The following is a 23,072-nucleotide window of genomic DNA, read 5'->3' on the forward strand; positions in this document are numbered from 1 at the left end:
ATCAGGGTTCCCTGACCTGTGGGAAGCCCAAGGACCGCCCACCTCTATCCAGGTCTAGTAAGGTGAGCATCCAAACTGCCTAGGCTCCCACAAACCAGTACGTGCAGTAGGATCAAAAACCCACTGCGATTGTTCTTGAGTTCTCAGTATTCCTCATTGTCCGCTATGTTCAGCTAGTACGGATTTATCCCATGCTTTTTCAGACCTAGGCCAGCTGGCCTTGGTGAGTTCCCGATAGAACATCCCCATTGTCTCAGTGTGTGGGTGCACCCCTCGTGGTCCTGAGTTCCTTGCTTGTGCTCCGTCTCCTTCTGCTCCTGATTTGGTCCAGCTCCACTTTTTTAAAGATTCTTTCTTTTTTCCATTGTATAATTTTAGCTTCTTTGTCAAAAACCAGCTGTTGATAGGTGTGTGGATAAATATCAGGTTCTTTGATTCAATTCCATTGGACCACCTGTATGTTTTTATGCCAATACCAGGCTGTTTTCATTACTGTAGCTCTATAATAAAGCTGATGTCAGGGATGGTGTAGCTTCTGGAAGTTCCTTTATTGTACAGGATTGTTTTGGCTATCCTGTTTTTTTTTTTCCCATATGAAGTTGAGTATTGTTTTTTTTTTTTTAAGGTCTGTGAAGAATTATGATGGGACATTGATGGGGATAATACTGAACCTACAGATTGCTTTTGGTAGAATTGCCAAGTTTATTATGTTGATCCTACCTAGAGCATGGGAGATTTTCCTGTTTTTTTGATATTTTCTTCAAGTTCTTTCTTCAAAAACTTAAAAGTTCTTGTCATACAGATCTTTCACTTCTTTGGTTAGTGTTACCCAAGATATTTTATGTTATTTGTGGCTACTGTGAAGGGTGATGTTTCTCTGATTTCTTTCTAAGCCCCTTTATCATTTGTGTATAGGAAGGCTACTGATATTTTTGAAGGTATTTATCATCTGTAGGAGTTCCTGCATTAAATTTTTGAGGTCTTCATCCTAGAGATGCAGGGATGGTTCCACATATGAAAATTTATCAATGTAATTCATCATATAAATAAACTGAAAGAAAAAGAAAAAAGATATGATCATCTCATTAAATGCTGTAAAAGCATTTGACAAGATACACCCATTATGATAAAGATCTTGGAGAGATCAGGGATACAAGGAATATATCTAAACATAATAAAAGCAATATACAGCAAGCTGACAGCCAACATCAAAGTGATTCTACTAAAATCAGGAACAAGACAAGGCTGTATATTCTTTCCATATCTATTCAACATAGTACTTGAAGTTCTAGCTAGAACAATAAGACAACACAATTTGGAAAGGAAGAAGTAGAACCTTTGCTATTTGTAGATGATATGATAGTTTATATAAGTGACTCCAAAGGATTTTCTGTTAGGCTGTATATATACAAAATAAATAGTATAGTTCTTACAAATCCGTAGGAGGGAGGCTCCTCAAAGACTACCCTCCTCCCACCACTAGAGTTTGCTCTAATGCAGCTGAGTGGAATTTATGGACCATTGAAAGGAATGATAATAAACATAAACAAATCCAAAGAGTTTATATCTTAAAAATTAGAAGCATACATTTTATTATGTTATCTTAAAGAAAATTAATTAGAGCATATTTTTATTTCTTGTTTTCATGTTTGAAAGATAGAGCAATTTTTAAAGGTTAGTTAAGGAAAATTTAACTATGACTCACACACACACACACATACACACACACTGTATTAGTTTCTCTTCTATTGCTGTAATAGAGTACCATGATCAAAAGCAACTTAGAGAAAAAAACAGCTTTTTTTGTTTGGTGTACAAATTCAGACAGTCCCTCAAAGCAGATGAGATATGGCAATGTGGTTAAGGCATGGTGACAGGAATAGGAAGTTTTCATTTATACCTAGGAAGCAGAGATAGAGAGAGCGCAGGATGTTGGGTGAGGCTCAGATTTCACTCTCAGAGAAGTCCTTCTTCTAGCAAGACCACACTTCCTAAAAGTTCTATAACCTCTCAAGTAGCAGCATTAACTAGGAACAAAGTATCCAAATCTTGAGGACATTTATCATTCACGCAAAAACTCCATTACACTCATATGTTTTTATTTTATTTTATTTTTCTTGACCCACAAAAACTGACTTTATTATATGTAACCAACCACAAAGGCATATATAGAAAGAGGTATGGGTAGGACACTTGGTGAAACAGTGTATCCTTAGATGGTGACTTCTAGGGCATTCTGAACACCCAGTGGGACTGCTGGAACACAGCTGGCTAGGAGTACTTGGGTCCTACACTAGAGAAGAAAGCTTCCAGGTATTTCACAAATGCACAGAGCACAAACCTTCCTGCTAACTCCTGTTTCTAACTTAAGCCAAGTCTCCTAAGATTTTCCACCAAGTGAATTGCTGCCAACATCAATGAATCACCTCCATTCAAACAATACATATAACTCAATAATGAAGAACCAATACTGTTTATTTATTTACATTTTTATTTATTTATCTGTTTGAAGATTGTTTATTGTTATAATATGAAGCTTTAGTCTTTAAGCTATATAGGTTATTACGACTTGCAGGTTTATAGTCACTCATGTTTCTCATACTTATATTCCTATTAGGTTTTTTCTATTCACAAAGATGTATTCCATATAGATAGGTGATCTTCAAACACTTTAAAGACCTCCAAAATATGTCATTTTTTGTCATTTTAAATTGTTTTTATTAAGCTATATATTTTTCTCTGCTCCCCTCCCTTTCTTCCCCTTTTCCTTCTACCCTTGCCCACAATCACCATATTCCCAAGAGATCTTGTCTTTTTCTACTTCCTATACAGATTAGTTCCATGTCTCTTTTAGTGTCCTCTTTGTTGTCTAGGGTCTCTGGGGTTGTGAATGGTAGGCTGGTTTTTCTTTGTTTTATGTCTAAAAGCCATTTATGAGTGAGTACATATTTATTTGTCTTTCTGGGTCTGGGTTACCTCACTCAATATTATGTTATCTAGACCTGTGCCTGAAAACTTGAAAATGTCATTATTTTTTCTGCTGTGTAGTACTCCATTGTGTAAAGGTACCACATTTTCCTTATCCATTCTTCAGTTGAGGGGCATTTAGGTTGTTTCCAGGTTCTGGATAAGACAATAATACTGCTATGAATATAGTTGAACACACGTCCTTGTGGTGTGGTTGAGCATCCTTTGGGTATATACCCAAAAGTGATATTTTTGGATCTTGAGATAGGTTATTCCCTAATTTTCTGAGAAAATTGCCATACTGACTTCCAAAGCAGCTGTACGAGTTTGCACTCCCACCAGCAATGGAGGAGTGTTCCCTTTACCCTCCAACCTCTCCAGCACAAGTTGTCATCAGTGTTTGTTATCTTTGCCATTCTTGCAGGTGTAAGATGGAATTTCAGAGTTGTTTTAATTTGCATTTCTGATGGCTAAGGATGTTGAGCATTTACTTAAGTATCTTTCAGCCATTTTAGATTTGTCTGTTAGAGTTCTCTGTGTCGGCTTGTACCCACTTTTATTGGATTATTTGTTCTTTTGATGACCAGTTTCTTGATTTTTTTGTATATTTTAGGGATCAGTCCTTTGTCTGATGTGTGATTGGTGAAGATCTTTTGCCATTCTGTAGGCTGCCGTTTTGTCTTTTTTACTGTGTCCTTTGCTTTACAGAGCTTTTAAGTTTCAGGAGGTCCCATTTATTAATTTTTGCTCTCAGTGTTTTGTGATACTGGGCTTATATTTAAGAAGTGGTCTCCTGTGCCAATGCATTCAAATGCACTTCCTTTTCTATGAGATTCAGTGTGGTTGATTTTAGGTTGAAGTCTTTCATCCATTTGGACTTGAGTTTTGTGTATGGCAATATATATGGATCTATTTTCATTCTTCTACATGCTGATATCCAGTAATGCTAGCATCATTTGTTCAATATACTTTTCCCCCCATTTTATATGTTTTGCTTCTTTGTCAAAAATCAGGTGTTTGTTGGTGTGTGAATTGATATCTGGATCTTTGGTTCAATTCCATTGGTCTACCTGTCTGTTTTTATTCCAATACCAGGCTGTTTTAATTACTAGAGTTCTTTAATAGGGCTTGGTGTCAGGGATTGTGATGCCTCTAGAAGTTCCTTTATTGTACAGGATTGTTTTTGCCTATCGTGTTTTTTTTTTTATATGATGTTGAGTATTGTTCTTTCAAGGTCTGTGAAGAATTTTGCTGAGATTTTGAAGGGCATTGCATCAAATCTGTAGATTGCTTTTGCTATTTTCACTATGTTAATTCTACCTACCCAAGAGCATGGGAGATCTTTCCATTTTCTGGAGTCTTCTTCAATTTCTTTTTTCAGAGATTTGAAGTTTTTATCTTACAGTTTTCACTCTTTTGGTTGGAGTTACTCCAAGCTATTTTATTTTATTCATGGCTATTGTGAAGGGTGATATTGGTTTTCTTTTTTTGAATTTCTTTCTTATTGCATTTATCATCTGTATAAAGGAGGGCTACTACTGATTCTTTTGAGTTAATCTTGTATCCTGCTAAATTTTTGAATGTGTCTATGAGTTTTAGATGTTCCTTGGTAAAATTTTTGGGGTCACTTATTTAAACTATCATATCATCAGCAAATAGCGAGATTTTGACTTCTAGATTTGCCTAGATTATCCCAGGAAGAAGAAGATTTTCCATTTGTTCATTTGTAATCAGCTGATAATCATTTCTTACAGTAAAGTGAAGAAGAACACCATTGATATTAATAGTTTAAGTATTAAATGTCCTCACAGAGATTTTACTGCTAGAGATCAATGTTGCACAATTGATCTCTAGCTGGTGGTCACTGTTTTTAGAGGTAATGGAAGCTTTAGGGGTATAGATCCTACCTGGCAGAAATAGGCATCCAGGTTACAGTCTTTGAAGGTTGGATTTGATTTTCTGCTTCAAGTTCACTATCTCTGCTTTCTTGTCAGTTGTGGTGTAAGAATCCACAGCCACATATTCCCACTACATTTTTTACATTAATTTCCATTTTCAAGAGAACTTAGAAAAAGTCACATTTTCTAAAATATGGTCTAGGTGCATAGATTAAAACAACCACTTAACGGGTAATTATATACCACCATTCTAACAACACAGGGGAATACTTTTGTTATTTCATTAAATAATGAAAATCAGATGTTACTTTTCTCATTGCTCTGACAAAATACCTGCCAAGAAGCAATGTAAGAATGAAAGGATTTATTTTGGCTTACAATTTGAATAGAAAGACTTCCTCATGGCAGGGATCAAGGCTAGCTAGACACACTGTATCTGCTTTCAGGAGAAAAAAAAACTGTGAAAAAATTTCAATTGTAAGTGTGTGTTTTCAATTTGCTTTGTCTTCCTTCTCAGTACTTGTTTAGTAGATAAAATGGTTAGAGCTCCTCTTACAGTTTTGGGATTCTGTGGTACTTTTGAGAGTGCAAACACATCTTAGCAACACAACACTTGAGCAAGAAGGAAGAACGAACTCAGCTCTGATTCCTTTATGGAGATCAATCTTAGTTCACTACTCACTACATGACTTTATTTTAGGCAAGAAAGTGAACTGGTTGACCAAGTCTTCTGTGTTTAAGAGAGTATTGTGATGTTTTCCACACTATAGAACCAAATTTAATCACAAACATATTGTGATGTTTCCAGTAACATTGTGAATAGAAGAAAATTATAGTGGTATAATATTTTCTTTAAATTAGAGCTGATGCTTCCTTTGTTTACTGTTAAATTTGCTGTTTTTCTGTGTCTTGAAAATATTCATCTCTCAGCATGAGTTTTTTGTCCTAGCGCTGAAAGAGTATGTTTTTCCTTTGTGAATTTCATATGGTGTATTAAAAATTTTATTAGTTCTATGAGTGTTTAGTACAATGTGTTTTGATTATATTTGTTCCAAACTTTGTACCTAAAACAACAACCCTTCAAGACTAGTTTGTGCTTCTCAAGCATTTGTGAATATGTGTTCTTCCACTGGAACAAGGTTGACTTACTGGGTTCTATACTCTTAAAGAAAAAATAAACTGTCTCCCTTTCCCAGCTGAAACAATTGCCAATAGCTCCAAGACTAGGTGTGGAATTGTGTTCCCAACTCTCTTCTCCATGCTGGAATTTGGTCTGGTTTGGGTTTGCATGTTGTTGCAACCACTGTGAATTTATGTCTTTGGTGTCCAGAAGGCATTGTTTTCTTATAGTTATCTACCACCTCTGTCTTCTACATTATTTCTGTCCCTTCTTCTACAATGTTTACCGAAACTTGAGAAGAGGTACGGTATATATGTACAGTGTTTAGGGCTGAACATTCTTCTGTTTTTTATTCTATATGCCTTAGCCAATGGGTCTCTGTTTTAATCACCATCTACGGCAAACAGAAGGTTCCCAGATGAGGATTGAGATTCAACTGATCTTTAGGTGTAATGGTGATGATTAGAGTGATTTAATACTATGCGCGTTTAGCAGCATAGTAGCAGTGGATTACCCTCTAGAGCCTCTGACCTGTCTAACCACAGGGTCTCGGCTCTGTAACAGTGTCAGGCATGGGTTTCATCTTGTGGAGCAAGACTTAAGTCTACCCTAAAAGTAGTCAATATCTCCCATAATGCTCATGATACTATTGCATCAGTGGGTTTGTTTTGTCAACTTAGACATTATAGCAAATGGCAATATTCACAGGTGGGTATGACTGATGGTTCTTTTCTCAGTACTGTGACAGCACCTTCCAGCCTGAAAACCATCCAGCAGAGATGAAACTCTCAGGTCAGGACCAGCTTGATTTCAGCATGTTTTATGACTTAGGTATATGTGTCTTCAGCAACAGTGTATTGCCATTAAGTTCTAGAGGGTAACTAAGCAAGTATATACATATTTTTGATGTGAGTATAAGGTCAGTTTTATTAAATGCTTTTTGGAGCATTTTAAATATTAATTTTTTACTTTTTATATGTTAATATGCATTATATCAACACTGTAGAATATTTTAATATGAATCTCTTCTTCTTTTCCTTGGATTAAGATCAAGGTAAGTAAGAAGATCAATGAAGCAGGACTTTTATCATACTCAACACTTTCAAAGATTTCCGCATGGCAAGTATATTTGGTATGTGGTTAAAATACCAGGATTATAGTATTTTTTAACTATTGGTATGTTTTTTTATTTTATACTTATGAGTAAAAAGGGAAACAAATATAAAATATGCATACTATATATTGCTGAGTTTGATTTACAAATATTTCATTTAAGGGATTTGTTTCATTTTTACATTTACATTGAAAGGTGGGTTTGGCCTACTTGTGTGCGAAGTTCTTCTGTATATGTGTTGCTTTTATTGGCTAATGAATAAAGCTGCTTTCAGCCAACGTCTTGACAGAGTAAAGCCAGGGGGAAATCCAAACAGAGATGTAGAAAGAGAGTAGGCAGAGTCGGGGAGAAGCCATGTAGCTACCACAAGAGACAGACGCCTCTGCGGGAGCTTCCCAAAACTTTGCCGGTAGGCCATTCCTCGTGGTGATGTACAGATTAATGGAGATGGGTTAGTTTCGGATATAAGAGCTAGCTAGAAATATGCTCAAGCTATTGGCCAAAGAGTATTGCAAATAATATAGTTTCTGTGTGATTATTTTGGGTCCGAGCAGTTGGGAGTGAACAGCCTCCAACTAAAGCCTACCTTTATGTGTTTTCCTGATTGGCTCATTCTTCTTTTAATTTTTTTTAATTTCTTTTTTGCTGAACTCTGTTTTCTCATCTCATTGAATGACTTAAGAGTCATTCCCCCCCCCCATTTTTGTTGTTATTATTTTCCTCCATATAAACGTTTTATTCACACAGTTCCATTTGTAAAATTACCTTGGCTCATGTTTTCCTCATAGATGAAAGTCAACTTCATATGAATTCAAATTCTTAAGGGGTCGTAATTTTCTTATTTTCTATTTTTGTATGTGTATTTTTGCTACTTTCATATTTTAGGAGATTAAAAATAATTTGATGTTTATTAACTTAAAGCTTTTCCTGAAAGTTTTAATGACTTTTAATTTTTATTTTCACTGATAGTAGTGTTTGTTTATTGTGCTTTTATCATTTTATATTGAATGGTATGCCAAATATTTGTCTCTTTTTCTTAGTCTTTTCAAATAACTTCAAAAATTTTTTATTCCTTCTTAAATGTTTTTTTTATTTGCTATCATGTTTCTGGGAGTTTCCTTTAATATTTTTCAGCTTTGTTGTTCTGTTGTTGTTCTTAATTCATTTACCCCATTTAATTTATGCATTTAGCCAACGCATCTTATCCTAAAAATTGTGTTGGCTGTGCACCACTTAGATACGGTGTTTTATTATGCCTAATTCAAAGTATATTCCAATTTATATTGTAAACATTTTATTCTTTTAAATCTATATAGAATTCTTGGCTACCTTTATTTATTAGTCAAGTTTGATGTTATCATTTCATTATTTTTTGAGGTGATAACTTTATAACAATTTAAATACACTTAAGATTATTGTGTTGTGGGCGGGAGAGATGCTTTAGCAGTTATGAGCACTGGCTGCTCTTCCAGAGAACTGGTGTTTACTTCCCAGCACCCATAGCACACATCTCACAACAATCTGTATCTCCAGTTCCAAGGGAAGCTTTGCTTTCTTCTGGCTTCTGTGGACACCAAGCAAGCACATGGTATACACACATCCATGCTGGCAAGACACTCATACACACATAGTTAAATCTTTTTAAAAGTGTTCCTGTGTTATATAAAGTTTTTGCCAGTGTTGTTGTTTTGTTGGTAAGCTTTGTCCTAATTCCTTGCTTTAGTCTCTTCTTTTCTCATGGTACCTCTGTGCTGTTCACTTGACTGTGCAAGTTTAATGCGCCCTGGATTAGGAAACTGTTTCTTCTGGTGAGTATCAGTTCTTCTGTTAAAGCTCCAAGGTGTTCTCATTAGCTATTTATGTTAATGTCTCAGCCAGGGTATCTTTACCTATATGGCTGAATGTGTCCCAATATTTACATAAGTTGTAGATAGTTTTGCCCTGGACAGAAATAATTTTTCTTATGTTCCTGGAAGAAGGTTGATAAGAGAGTTTCTAGACTCCTGTTTGAGTGGTTTCATATATACCAGAGCTGTGTGGGTAGGGTGTCTTTTTCTGGCTTCCTACTTACCCAAGTACATGTGTTTTATAATCTTAGTTTTCATAGGCCTTCAGGAGCCAAAGACAAAAGTGCATCATTCTGTCTTTTATTTCCTGTACTCCCCATGGCAAACCTGAAATTGCTGCTCGGTGTTTTAAGTTTGTTTATATATAAAGTGTGCTTAGTTATATAATAGCCAAAATATCTACGTAATTTAGGTGACATTGTGCTGCATCCTCAGGAATCATGCAGTGAGATTTCAGCTGAATAGGCGGAAGGCTGACCCATCTGAATGAATGAGTTCTGATGAAGGCAAACACAGTTCGCAAGGCTCTGGCCCCACCTTTTGTGTATAGACTGATTTTCACAGTGGATCTCTGGTAAAGCCATAAGCACTCCCCCTTGGTGCAAGATTCAGCAGAGTACGGATAAGTGGGCACAACTCTTTCCCATGTGCTGGTCTATTGGGTCATTCCCCCCACTCTGTGGGCCCTCCAGTGGGAAATTCAGTCACACAGTCAATAACCTTGGTTCCCACAGTCTAAACTCTGCTTCCCTGAGATACATTAGAAGCCACCTCCCTACGACTTTCTTCCATTTGACAGGACATGCAATCAGGAAAGGGGTCTTTTCATTTAGATCACATTTGGGACTTTCAAAGATAAAAAAGGGATGTCCAAGCTCAGAGGATTGCCTTTGTTTTGTTTGTGTTTATAAACTGGAAACTACAGAATAGGAAAACAGTGGAAGAAAAATAAAGAAACTGATGCATAAAAGTAAGTAGTGGAGAGTTCATTGTACCCTGAGATTTAAGTCCTGTGCTTCCGGTGAGTCTTCTTCTGGACCCTGAAGGGAACACTGTGAGGTTCTTGATAAGATTGTGAATTTGAAGTCTCTACTACTGGGTATGGGGGACACTACAGGAAAAGGAAGATGGAGAAGGAGGAGAGAAAGGTTGCTGTAGGAAATATAGGTGACTCCGACAAGACCAAGGTCAGTGGTGTCCTTGACCCCTCTGGCTGCTACAATCCTCCCTCCCTCTCTTCAGCAGCTCTCCCCAAGCTCAGCCTGTTCAGCTGTGGGTCTCTGCATATGTTTCTATCACTTATTGGACTGAAGGTTCTCCTTTGACAATCGGGTAGTCAGCAATCTGATCACATGAGATGGCCAGTTCAGAAACAATTAAACTGGTTCAGAGGAACTCACGGAGTCTGAACCAACAACCAGGGAGCCTGCACAGAACCGACCTACATGTTACAGTTGTGTAGCTTGGTCTATTTGTGAGACTCCTAACAAAGGAAGCAGGATGCTTCCTAATGCTTTGGTTGGTTGTTGGGAACTTATTCCTCATACTGGACTGCCCTGCCCAGCCTATATTCAAGGGGAGGAACTTAGTCTTACCGAAGCTTGATGTGCCATGCTTTATGATACCCATGGGAGGCCTGCCCCTTTCTGAACAGAAACAGAGGATAAACAGATTGAGGGCTATATGGAGGGGAGGTGAGGAGAGAAAATAAGAGGACAGGAGGAAGAAAAACTGTGGATGGGATATAAAATACATAATATATTAATTTTAAAACAGACCAAAGTCAGATTTCTGGAGTAATTTTTCACATATCCCTTCTCCACCTCTTTGACTTGTTTCTTTCCAGGACTGGCATACTAGAAATGAGCATGGCCCAGTGGTATGTAGAACTTGAAGATTCATTGAATTAGCTGTGGAGGCTTTCAAGTCCTGTACTATGCAGATCACTGTGTTCCCTGTTGGTACAGCTTCCAGCAGCAAAGGCCGTCAAGGTACTGTTGCTTCGCAGGAATTTAGACCAAATAAGAATGACCTTTTATAACTTCGAAAGTACATTAGAAAATAATCAAAATCTAGTAGGCCTCTCTAGAGACAACACTCAATAATGTAACCTGTACTTTCTGGAGTCTATAGTATTCCACTAGAAAGGGAGCTTCACTCAGCTTCACTCAGCCTTGTAAAGGATGTAATTGCATACATCTATGCCTCAACAGAAATTTGTTATAAAGTGGTATGAACAGGGTTGAGGAGCTGCTCAAAGGGTTAAATGCTTGATATTTGAGTGTGGGAACAGGAGTTCAGATTCTCAGAATTTTGTGTAAAAGCTGGGCAGGTATAATGGCACCTTGTAATCCCAGCATTCCAAAGGAAAATACAGGGGATACCAGGTGCAAGCTGGCTCGGAACACTAGCTAGGTTCATCAATATCTGGGCTCTGCCAATGACTCTGCCTCAGTAAATAATGTAGAGAATGATTGAGGAAGACACCTCACCTTGACATTAGGATTCTATGTGTACATATGTGCACACACATGCAGGTGTTCCTCCCCATGTGATAGTACACATATGCTAACAAATACATACATGTATTCACACGCCTTACCTGCACAAGAAGGTTAGAGAGCAAAGCAGGATGATAACTCACACTTTTGGTTTCCACATATTCCTGCTTTGTATGTGTTGGCACTCATACATGCACATATGTGTACACATGTATACACATACACAGGTGGGAACAGATGCACAGATGTAATTGGGGCAAAGAGCATGAAGTAAGAAATGTGTTTATTCTAGCCATAAACCAAGGACATTGAGCCTATAATTAGTGATCCTAGAGAAGCTAAATAAGGAGAACCCAAAGAAAAACATATAGGCATCCTCCTGAATATTAACCTTCAGCAAGCAATGAAAGGAGACAGAGACAGAGACCCACATTGGAGCACAGGACTGAATTCTCAAGGTCCAAATCAGGAGCAGAAGGAGAGAGAGCACGAGCAAGGAACTCAGGACCATGAGGGGTGCACCCACACACTGAGACAATGGGGATGTTCTACTGGGAACTCACCAAGACCAGCTGGCCTGGGTCTGGAAAAGCCTGGGACAAAACCGGACTCTCTGAACATAACGGACAATGAGGACTACTGAGAACTCAAGAACAATGGCAATGGGTTTCTGATCCTACTGCACGTACTGGCTTTGTGGGAGCCTAGGCAGTTTGGATGCTCAACTTACTAGACCTGGATGGAGGTGGGGGGTTCCCTGGACTTCCCACAGGACAGGGAACCCTGATTGCTTTTCGGGCTGAGGGGGGGGGGACTTAATTAGGGGAGGGGGAGGGAAATGGGAGGCGGTGGCTGGGAAGAGACAGAAATCTTTAATAAATAAATAAATTTAAAATTAAAAAAAAAACAAAAGCAAAAAAAAGTGAAAAAAAAAAGAAATGTGTTTATTCAATATGGAGGAACAAAGAGACAGGGCCTCTCTGGAGACAGCATGTGTGCTTTGCAGGAGCACATGCCTGGGGCGACCTGTGGACAAAGTGGAAGGGTAAAGGAATGGAATAGAAAAGCTAAGCTCTTTCTTCAAGACCTGTTCGGGCCCCTAGTTGGCAGTCTAATGCTACTGGAATCTGATGTATGTACAAGGACCTGGCGAGGCTGGGTCCAATCAGTGCAAAACCCTGCACAGAAAATAGTTACCTTCATTTGTCCCCTTCAAATGAGAAGAAAATGAATATTTTCATCAACACAGTAGACATCTAGATTTTTATTCAATCTCATTTCTGTTAAAGTCCACCTACGTATGATGTTCCTTTCCTGTTTGACTTACCAAAATGTGAGCTGACCTGGTTGTAACTGAGTTGACTCTCATGTGATAAATTGGGAAAAATAAGAGGGCTTGAAATTCCATTGATCAAAAGTTACTTAATAATATTATTTTACTTTTTAGATTATAAATATAATACTATCAGCCTTTTCCCCTAATGAGACAGGCAGCTTAGGTGTTGCTATGACAGTTCACATCATATGCTATCTAAGCTACTTGTGATTTCCTGAAAGAGATACCAGTAAGACGTGCAAATTAATGTGCTTATCATTTTAGTCAAAAATTATAATTTTCTTCCTTGCTTTTAAAAACCTATCACTGCAAAGTTATGAAAAGGAGAATGCTGAGGGAGCTTTTGCTGAAACAGTGAAGTTTATTGAAGTACTTTCTAGACTGCCATGATTCAAGCAGAAAAATCCTGGAGAACAGACCCAAAGTCTCCTAATGTTATGACGACGCACATGCTAGACTCCCAAATCCACAAGATAATATTTGTTTTTCAGGTCTTACTTTTAATTCAAAGCAGCATGCTTAGGGCTTCTTATTGGCGCACTAGTCAGTTTTGTTTAAGCTTCATTTTTTTTTTAATTTGTCAGACAATCATCTACTTATTTTGGTAATTTTACTCCTTTTTTTTTTTGTGTGTGTGTGTTGTCACAGTGGGGACTAATACCTGGTGGGTTTGAACAGTGCCTTGCTAGTTTCTCTTTGGGAATGTTCTGGTCTGAATAACTCCTTCCTACCAGAGGGATCACTGGCATTTGGCGCTAACGGACTGCACATGAATGCGCCAGTCTGATCCTGGGTAGTGCTTTTATAGATGCAAATAAAGGATGGTTTGCTCCATGCTGCCCACTGCAACTCTGTCCTTTTAAAAGGCAAAATTGCAAAAATGTATGGGGCGTCTTATGAGTGCTATCTGATGCTTCTCATTTTTTTTTTTTTTGCTTTTAAAACTTAGAAACCTTGATATTTGGAATAAATAAAAATTCTGAAACTATATATATTTTTTCCATTTCTGGAAATCTTGTAGGTTCAAATCCATTTACTACAATAGACAGAAGAAATTCATAGTTTGCTAAATTTGCTAGAGTATCATAGAAGATTCACGTAGTAAATGAAATTTGAAGAATTAAAATAAATTCTGATTTTAAAAAAGCCTGAAAAGTATATCTTGTGGTAGTGCTGACTCTAAAACACCCTTGTTGTCTTGGAAGTTATTTCATTACACAGGCCTTTAGATTTTAGCTGTATGTATATGGAGGTAGCAAAACAGCAGTCAGAATTCTAGGAGACACGAGAGCTAACAAACATAGGAGACAAGATATCTAACAGTTTTATATGGAAAAGAAAACATATTTAGCTGGTGACTTCAACACAGAGAGGAGCCACCCAATCTAACCTGCTTTCTTTCACCCCACTTATTAAAGTGGAGAAGACTTAGTAAGTCTTTTAACAAAGGATCATGTTCCTAGCAGTTCTTAGAAGATATGGGTATCGGCAGAGGAAAAATGATGAGTCTCCTCAGGGCGAAGAATGCAGAAAGAGGGAAAGGACAGTCAGATGTCAAAACTGGGCGACTTTGAGCTATTCATAGACTAGGTTCACCTTTCCAGATAACTGAGCTTATTGTTCTCTGACTTCATCTGCTGTCAGAATGGAATGAGCCTTCTCTCAGGACTGGGACCAGAACATCAGCAAGGTACCCACCTGTGCAAATGTTGGAAGGCAACAGCTTGCCCAGGTGCAGTGGGCTTGGTGCCTGCTTTTGTGAATCTCAGGGCTCACATATGCAACAGTGAGAAGGCCCTTACAATAATGGCTCCTGGGTTATTGCCAATCATTCTTCTGCAAGGCTGGCTGTCTGCAAATAAGCTCTACCTAATGGGCCTTTGATGGTCCATGTGGCAGAGATTTGGCTTGGCTTATTCTTCCTACTCAGGTAAAATTTCATAGACTTGGAAAGTCAGGAGCCCTCACAGGTTTTAAAATGCCGATACTCGAGCTGTTCCATCACCAGCACATTACCCCCTGCCAGGGACCACGGGGCAACCAGACATGTGGCCTGAACCTTAAGGATGGTAGCTTGGCAGAGCCAGGACAGGAAGGGAGTGGGGATATACTTCAGCAGACAATAGAGAGTTGAGGGATATTAAAATATCTTACCAATTACAAGAAACTCAGAACTGACACCATGAAGGTGAAAGGGGGAAGTGCTGACACGTGAGAGGGAAAAAGAATGGGAAGTTCAAGGTCATTCAGGGTGTTGTAGGGGAACATCCATTGTAGAGTTCATTTTAAAAGCAATGCAGACGTGCAAGCATTTTAAGAAACTGTCGAAGTTTGCTTTATTTATTTATTTTTTAGAAAGACTGACATGAAATAAAGATGGGGATTAGAGAAAAAAGTTATTATTATACTCTGCAAGTGCGAAATGGGGATCAGACAGCGGTGAGGGACAGAAAAGCAGAACTCATTAAAGCAGATAAGTGGATAGGAAGGTGGACAGAACTTGATGAGCAAGTACTTATGAGCGGCCCGCGAGAACAGGAGGTCCTGGCACAATGCAAGGCTTCCGGTAGGGTGAGTGGGTACATTCTTTTAAATAAGGGAGATCAGGAATAATTTTGAGTCCAGATAAGATGACATGCTGAGTTTTGGAGCTGTCAATCCTGTAGGAATGGAAATATCAAGAGAGCTGTTGTCTAGAGTTTTAGATTTGGTAGTTATGGATGAACTCAGTTGAGGATGATACAGGGTGGGAACCTAGGGAATTGGATGGACAGACACCAGATGCCGATGGTTTAGAGGCATTTTAGTAAATTTCTCTAAACATTGTCCTATGTGAATTATTCTTCTTTAAACTGTAGTACAGCCTGTCTGAAGGAACACTGAGATCAATTCTTTGAGTCTAAGTTTAAGTCTGTTTTTGGCTGGGTGACTGAAAAAGACAGTTTCTTTCACCTCCAACATCTGATTCTGACAGGGAAGAGACTATTTGTCTCAAAGTGAAACCTCTATAATTGCAGGGCTTCTCATGAGGCCGGAGACACTGGAGACAGTGAAACAGGGAAGAGTATACATTTTCCTTTCCTGATGTTATTTTCTAGCATAGATTTTGCAGAGTTCTTATGATTAATGAGAGTCCATAGCAGGAGGGATGTCAGGAATAACCTCAAACATGGATGGGGACAAGGCAGATACACAGAGACCCTTTAAATAAACTATACACCTCCTTATGCCTTTGTTAGCCTCATCCTCTCATTTCTCCATTTTAACATATATTTTTAAAGGTCATCCTGACTGACAAAGTGAGTTTCAGGCCAACCAGGGATGCACAGTAAGACCTTGTCTCAAAAAAAAAAAAGAATAATAATCTCTGTGAGTTCAAGGCCAGCCTAGTATACATAGTGAGTTCCAGAATAGTTAGAATTACTAAGTCCCTGACTCAGAAAAAGAATAAAGAAGGAGGAGGAGGAATGAGAAAGAAAGAAAGAAGTATATATTTTATATTTCAGAGAAGTTTTATATTCACTAGAAAAGACAATTATTATTAAGGACACAGTCTGTATATCTTCCTCTTCCAAAATCCAGCTCTTTCACTACTGATCTCCCTATCAGAGTCACGCATTTGATGGAGCTGGATTTATATTTAGATTTCATTGTCATATATTGGGATTTATTTTAGTTATGTTTCCATTGCTTTGATAAAACCCATAACCGAAAGCAACATGAAGAAGAAAGAGTTTATTTTACCAGAAAGATTTTTGTCCATCATTGAGAGAAGCCAAGAACTCAAGGCAGGAATAGAAGCAGAAATGCTAGAGTAATGCAGTTTGCTGGCATGTGAGCTTGTTTTCTTATACAAGGCAGAATTACCTGCCATGGGGTGGTAGCACTCACAGTGAACTGGGCCTTCTCACAACAATCATAAATCCAGAAAATGCCTCACAGGCTTGTTCACAGCCCAAACTGTTGAGGACACTTTCTCAAGTGAAGTTCCTTATTTATACCTAAATCTAGCTTGGTAAAGTGGACAAAACACTAGCCAGCACAAGGTTTAGTCTAGGTGTGTTGTTCTATTCATTTGGACATAGGCATAATGACACATGCCATTACTACTATTGCAGTAGCATACAGAGTAGTTTCATTACACTAGAAGTCTTCCCTGCTTCATCCACCCCTCCCTTCATAGCTCATATGTTTAAGTCAGACAATATGTCTGCATTGTAAAAATTTCTATTTATCCTGTAGATGCAGTGGATGTTAACATAGGCAGAGATACAGGATGGGAGAAGACTAAGTAAAGTGCTAGCCTCAGAAGCACAGGAACATGAGTTTGAATCCCTAGAAACCATGTAAAAGTAGGGCTGGGTTTTGTACATCTATATCCCTAGTGCTGAGCATGTTTTGAAAGTCAGACACAGTAATATACATACCTAGGTGAAAGGATTATAAAGCAAGTAATTATTATTCTTATTATACTGCTGTATTGACAGAACACAATAATTGAGACTTCATTGTTGTGAAGTATTTAGCTTAGTGTTTAGTTTAGAAGGACTTAGTCCTTCACGGTTCATTTTTTTTTTCCAGAAGGCATCAGAAATAGAGAATGTAAATCCATCTTAATCAGGCAAACCGATGAAGTCACATCAGTGTTTAAGATAGCACATTTGTGAATTTGCACAATTTCCTTTATTATTTGTACCAGGAGTGTCTGCCTGGTCTTTAGGGACAAAATATCTTTGACTTGGAAACTATCGATGTATTGGTATAGAAACACTTTTCAATTGTGTGTGCATGCACACACCTATGTGAGCATTTGTGTCTATGTGCTCATCCATGTGTATGCTTGTGTTCAGTATATTCCAGTATCTCAGACAGACAGAGATGAGAAAAGTAGGAGGCCAAGAAGGAGTGAACAGGGGAGGATTACAACAAATTTATTTTTTTAGTAATAATTCTCCTAAAATGAGTGCTAGAGAAATGACAGGACTGAGTAATGACAGAGAAATAAAAATTAGGTAGAACTGAAGTTCAAGGGGCAGAAGGATAGAGCCATGTTAGAAGAAACTGGTGAGGAGAGGATCATGGTATCAGGGTCTTCACAGGACAAAACAAGTTCTCTTTCATCAAATGAGAACTCAGAGAGCAAATACAGTTAATGATGTCTCTGTTTCTGTAATTCAATATCTTCTCCCTCCACTGAGGAACAGAAGGATCCAAAGAGTTCTTATTCTAAAAATCAAAGAGAACCAAGGAATGGACATTGACATTTGATACTGGAACATCTTCACCCAACTTTTTTCAGTGAATATTTATATTTTCAATAGCATTAGATTTAATGGATCACTCTCCACTTTTACCTGATTGGAGAAAAAAAGCTCTTCTGGCAGAGAAGATAATCAGATAATCCACTGCTATGGTGTGAGCAATGCGAGCATCTATCTCTGAGGTACAAGAAAATGTTTAGCAATATGTGGAATCTTTAATTGATATTCTTCACTAGACTGTTGGCAACAGGCATATCTTACTGTTTTTTTTTAAATCTTTGATACTTGGTGTGGTTCTTGACATACAGCAGATCTGAATTTCACCTTCAATGACAGAATCAGAAAAGTCTTTTGATCTAGATTGAGATAGAAATGATAACAATGATGCCTCTGATAGAGATCATATCAAGCATTTAGCAATAATTTCCTCTGGGCTTGGAACACTGAAGAATGTTATGCATCTACTGCTTTATTCTTAATAGTAATTATTAATGCCCACATGACAATGTAGACAAAGACTCAAAGATAGGTACCTATGAGGAAGTTGGCACATGTTCTTACAGCTAAAACATACTAGAACCAGGGTTTGAGTTAGAAATGCCCAGTGCCAGAAGTCATGTGCCTTTATCAGCTACCGATGATACATGCTCTTCTTTCACCATTTCTCTTAATTGTCTTGATATAGGCAGATATCCCACTTGTAGTAATCTATGGTAGGTTAGTGAACTTACACATGTGGAGTGCTTATCTGGCTTTAGAGTGTGCCTCACTCTGAAATCTTTGTGAAGAACCAGACATGAAAGCATTGCTTTCCATTCACGAATACTCTTAAACTGTAATTGTCACAAGTTTCCTGCTTAGTTGGAAATAAGCTGAAGTAAAAACCATTTTCAACTGATCACAAGTATTCATTCTCCTGTCTGCTAGCTGGGAAGAGACTCGATAGGATGTCTGAGCCTTTTCTGGGAAATGTACAGAATTACAGACTTCTCTAGGTCTCGTTTGTAAAACAGATACAGTAGTGATCTCTTTTATGTGATTGCTGCTGAGGTGAAAAAAGTCACCGACATACCAGATGAGTCTAATCTTATGACACAGCAATACGACATTGTCACCTACAAATGTTTTGGGCCTCATTTAAAGCTATTCTGGAACACATGCAGGCCCATGTGTAACAGGATTGACAAGCCTCATTGGAAACTGCTTTGGAAAGTACTTGGCACATAGCAGCTACTACTGTACTGTAGCACATACGGCAGGTGTTGCACTACACATGTGGTCACAATAATCAGAAAATTTAATACAAGAGTTCAGGAACAAGCAAAGAAAGAAAATGATACCTTCTAGCTGCTCACCTGTCCTAGAATATTTGCTATATCTCTTTGGGAAGAATTTCCTTACAGTTTCTGATTGACCAACAGATATTCTTCTGCTTCGCGTAATGGAACCAAACTAGAGCACAGTCAACCTGTTCAGATTCCTGTAGCCCAGATCTCACCATGATCCCTAGCCTTGTAGGAAACAGACCCAACAATCAGTCAGTCACCGTGCACTGGTACATTGGTGAAGGAGGCCGTTAGCTGTGCAGACACAGGAACGACAGCCACCTAACAACATATTAATTTAGTTATTGAAAGACCCACTTGGATTTTTGGGGCTTAGAGGGAATTCTCTGAGGAAGAAACACTAACAATTTGATTGGCAGTCTGAGAAGAATACTTGATTACATCATTGGTCTGCTGTTTCAGACAGAAGTATATGAGGTAAAGCATTGAATTTATTTCTGTTTCATTTTATTGGCTAAATTTTTAATTTTTGGAAACCAAAGCTCGATGAAAATAAGTTAGTTGTTGTAAATCTTTTAATAGTCAGGCTTGGTGACTCAGGATCTTCTATTCTGGCTATGCAGAAGGCTGAAGCAGGACAATGGAAAGCTTGAAGGCCTGCCTAATGGCAGGGGCATGATAAAAAGAACAACCATAAATGCCATATTGCGAGGGAGATGTGAAGCAGTAGCATCCTTCATAACCAAATGGACCAAGTCAAGCAACAGCATCATCTCCGTATGGAGAAAAGCTAGTATCACCAAAGGAAGCATTGCTGTACCTATCGCACGCTTAGTAAATAACAGCTTTGGGCTCTTGCTGCTTTTACTGGAAGGGTAGAAAGTAAAGGTCTTTAACTCTTTCCAAATCTTATGTGCTTCAGACAGGACCATGTTTCCATGGGAAACATGGCTGGTCACGGATGACGGAGTCCCCATGAGAAACCTAGCCAGGCAAGAAGGCTGGTGTCACCTTATGAAACTGTTAAGTTGGGAGCGTAGACCCCAGCCCCTCATATCTGTCCCAGCTCCCAGGCCTGAGAGTTGTATTGGTCTGGACTCCAAATCCCAGGATGTATTCCCACAGGGTTTTTAAAGTGGTCCCTTTTCCTTCTTCCTGGTGCTCGCATTTGTCGTCTCCTGGTTCCCCCTTGGCACCACCGGAGAGCAAGGAAATCCCATTAAACCTGGATATTTCTTAATTTGGCTTGTTTTGATTTGTTTTGACTGGGATTTTGTATTGGCAGAAAGCTTGTATTAGGAAAAAATTCCTAACATCTTGGAGGTCACACCGAGATAGGGCAGGCCCTTTCCACGCGCCCTAGGCCATGTGTTGAAAGCTCCCTAGTCTACAATCTGAGCTTTCCATGCCATGCTAAAACTGGCTCCTGCCTGCAGCAGCTGCGTCTTGGTGAGTTGCTTTTTCTTGTTTAAGCTATAGGGTTTTTTTGGGGGGGAGGGGAACCCATTCATACTTATTTTTGTCATTTATTGGACTTTTGTTGAAGCTGCAAGCTTGAACCAAGGGTCCAATCCCAGCAGCAGCCAGGCCAGTGGGCCGGCCTCAGCTGAGGTGGAGATTGGTTTGTTCTTTGGGATGCCAAGCATCCTATTTCCACGGTCCCATTTGGACCTAAGAGCCACGTTGGTGGATGCGCTGGAGTGGACTTAGGTCACGTGGTTGGGCATAGATTTTAAAATGGGCACTTGCAGTTCAAAACCAGATCTGCTCTCTCCCTTGGGATGCCTTCTACAAAATCTCTTTAAACTGGGCTTGACTGACACAATCTGTCCCAAATGGCTAACTTCCCTATGTACTAAGTCTTGAGCTTACCATCCTCTGGGACCTAGAAAATTTTTGTCCCCATAAAGACAAATGGACAGAGCTTATATATGTCCATGGTTTTTTAGGCTCTGAGCTCTCACCTCTCCCTTAGTAGCCAGTGTCTTGCAGCACCATGCTGCCAGAGGCACTGGCCCCTACCCACTCTCTCAAGCTCACACACCCAACTCCCTCCCTTGGTTCAAGGTCAACTTTCACCTTCCCTGGCCCCTACCCACTCCCTCAAGCTCACACACCCAACTCCCTCCCTTGGTTCAAGGTCAACTTTCACCTTTCCCCACCTTCCCCTGTGCCCCCCTTACCTCATCTCCCTACCCTTGGACCCCTCTGCTCACTGGGCTATCCCCTCCCAATTTTCCCCATGTTCTGTTTTTGCTTCCAGATCTCTCTCAGATAGAAAAGTGGCTAGGTTCCTTTTTTACTAAAAGAGTTAAGAAAGGTTAAGGAGGGTCCCCAAACCCCTAAACGGGAATTGATAAAAATGGCCTTTAAAGTTTTAATGCCCAAGAAGCTGAATCTTCCCGACAGACAAAGCTACAACAATCTACAGGCCCAGGCCTTAGCAGCTGCCCTAAGGTTGCAGAAAGGGAAACAAGGGAAACCAACCACAAGGTTCTACCCTGATAGAGCCCAGCCTAAGTCAACCTCACAGGCAAACTGTTTCAAGTGTGGCTTAAATGGTCACATATTGTACTACGCCTCCTCCGAGGTTTTATGCCCTATCTACCAGCAACCTGGACACTGGAAATCACAATACCCCCATGCATGCTTGTCCTCTGTGCTATGCCACGGAGGTCCAGCCTCACCATCGGCAAGTGAAACTGTGCCAGCCTTCAAACTTTTCAGCCTTGTAGAGGATTGACACTACCCAGACTTTGTTTATCCCATAATCCTGTCCAAGCCTAAGGTAAAGCTGCAGATAGCTGGTAGGTCCATTACTTTTATTCTCATGTGGGTCTTATGTTCCCCTCACCAATTTCAGTTATGGGGGTAGACAGGACCCATTCCTCTCCATTTAAAACTTTGCCACTGCTCTGCATTCTTGCAGGACAACTTTTCTCTCATTCTTAGTGCTACATGCTTGGCCAGTGCCTTTACTGGGTGGAGATATCCTTAGCTGCTTCCCCAAAGCTTTGTTCCGCTTCTTGGAGCCCCTTTTGGACCCCACCCATCTCTGAGATTGTATTTTACAGGTTCACTCCTCCTGCTAGATGTTTGCCCAGGCCAACCCACAAGGGGCTCTCCACATACGTCAGTCTCTACACCAGCTTCATGGACACCAACCCGGCAAAGATTGGCGGGAAATAGCAGATGTGGTGGCTTAGGGTCATTGAGCTCTTGTCAGAAGCTCTTAACATCTCCTGGAAAAATTCTACACACCCTACCATCCACAATCCACGGGAAAGGTGGAGAGGGACAATGAACTCATCAAAGAACTGCTAACCAAGCTCTCCATTGAACTTGGCCCTCCCTTCTCCCCATTGCCCTTACTCATCTCAGGGCCACCCCACATTCCCCTACGGGCCTGAGCCCTTTTGTGTTGCTTTATGGCAGGCCCTTTCTCCTTAACCATCACCTCCCAGTTCAAACTTCTCCACTGGTGGGGTACCTACCCTACCTCTCCCTTTTACAGTTCCTTCTCCATTCACACGCTGATAGTTGTCTCATTGCCACCACATCAGTGGACCCTAATGCCCCTAAACCTGCCCCATTCTCCCCAGGGGACCAAGTACTCCTCAAACAGTTAACTCCTAGGTCTCCCTAACATCAATGGACAGGACCTCACACGGTAATCCTCACCACCCCCTCGGCTGCCAAGCTTTTGGGAAACCCATGCTGGTACCATCTCTCCAGGCTCAAG

Source organism: Microtus oregoni, unplaced genomic scaffold (genome assembly GCF_018167655.1).
Source record: "Microtus oregoni isolate MIOR12 unplaced genomic scaffold, Mior012 000018F_ref0000195, whole genome shotgun sequence".
Lineage (NCBI taxonomy): Eukaryota > Metazoa > Chordata > Mammalia > Rodentia > Cricetidae > Microtus > Microtus oregoni.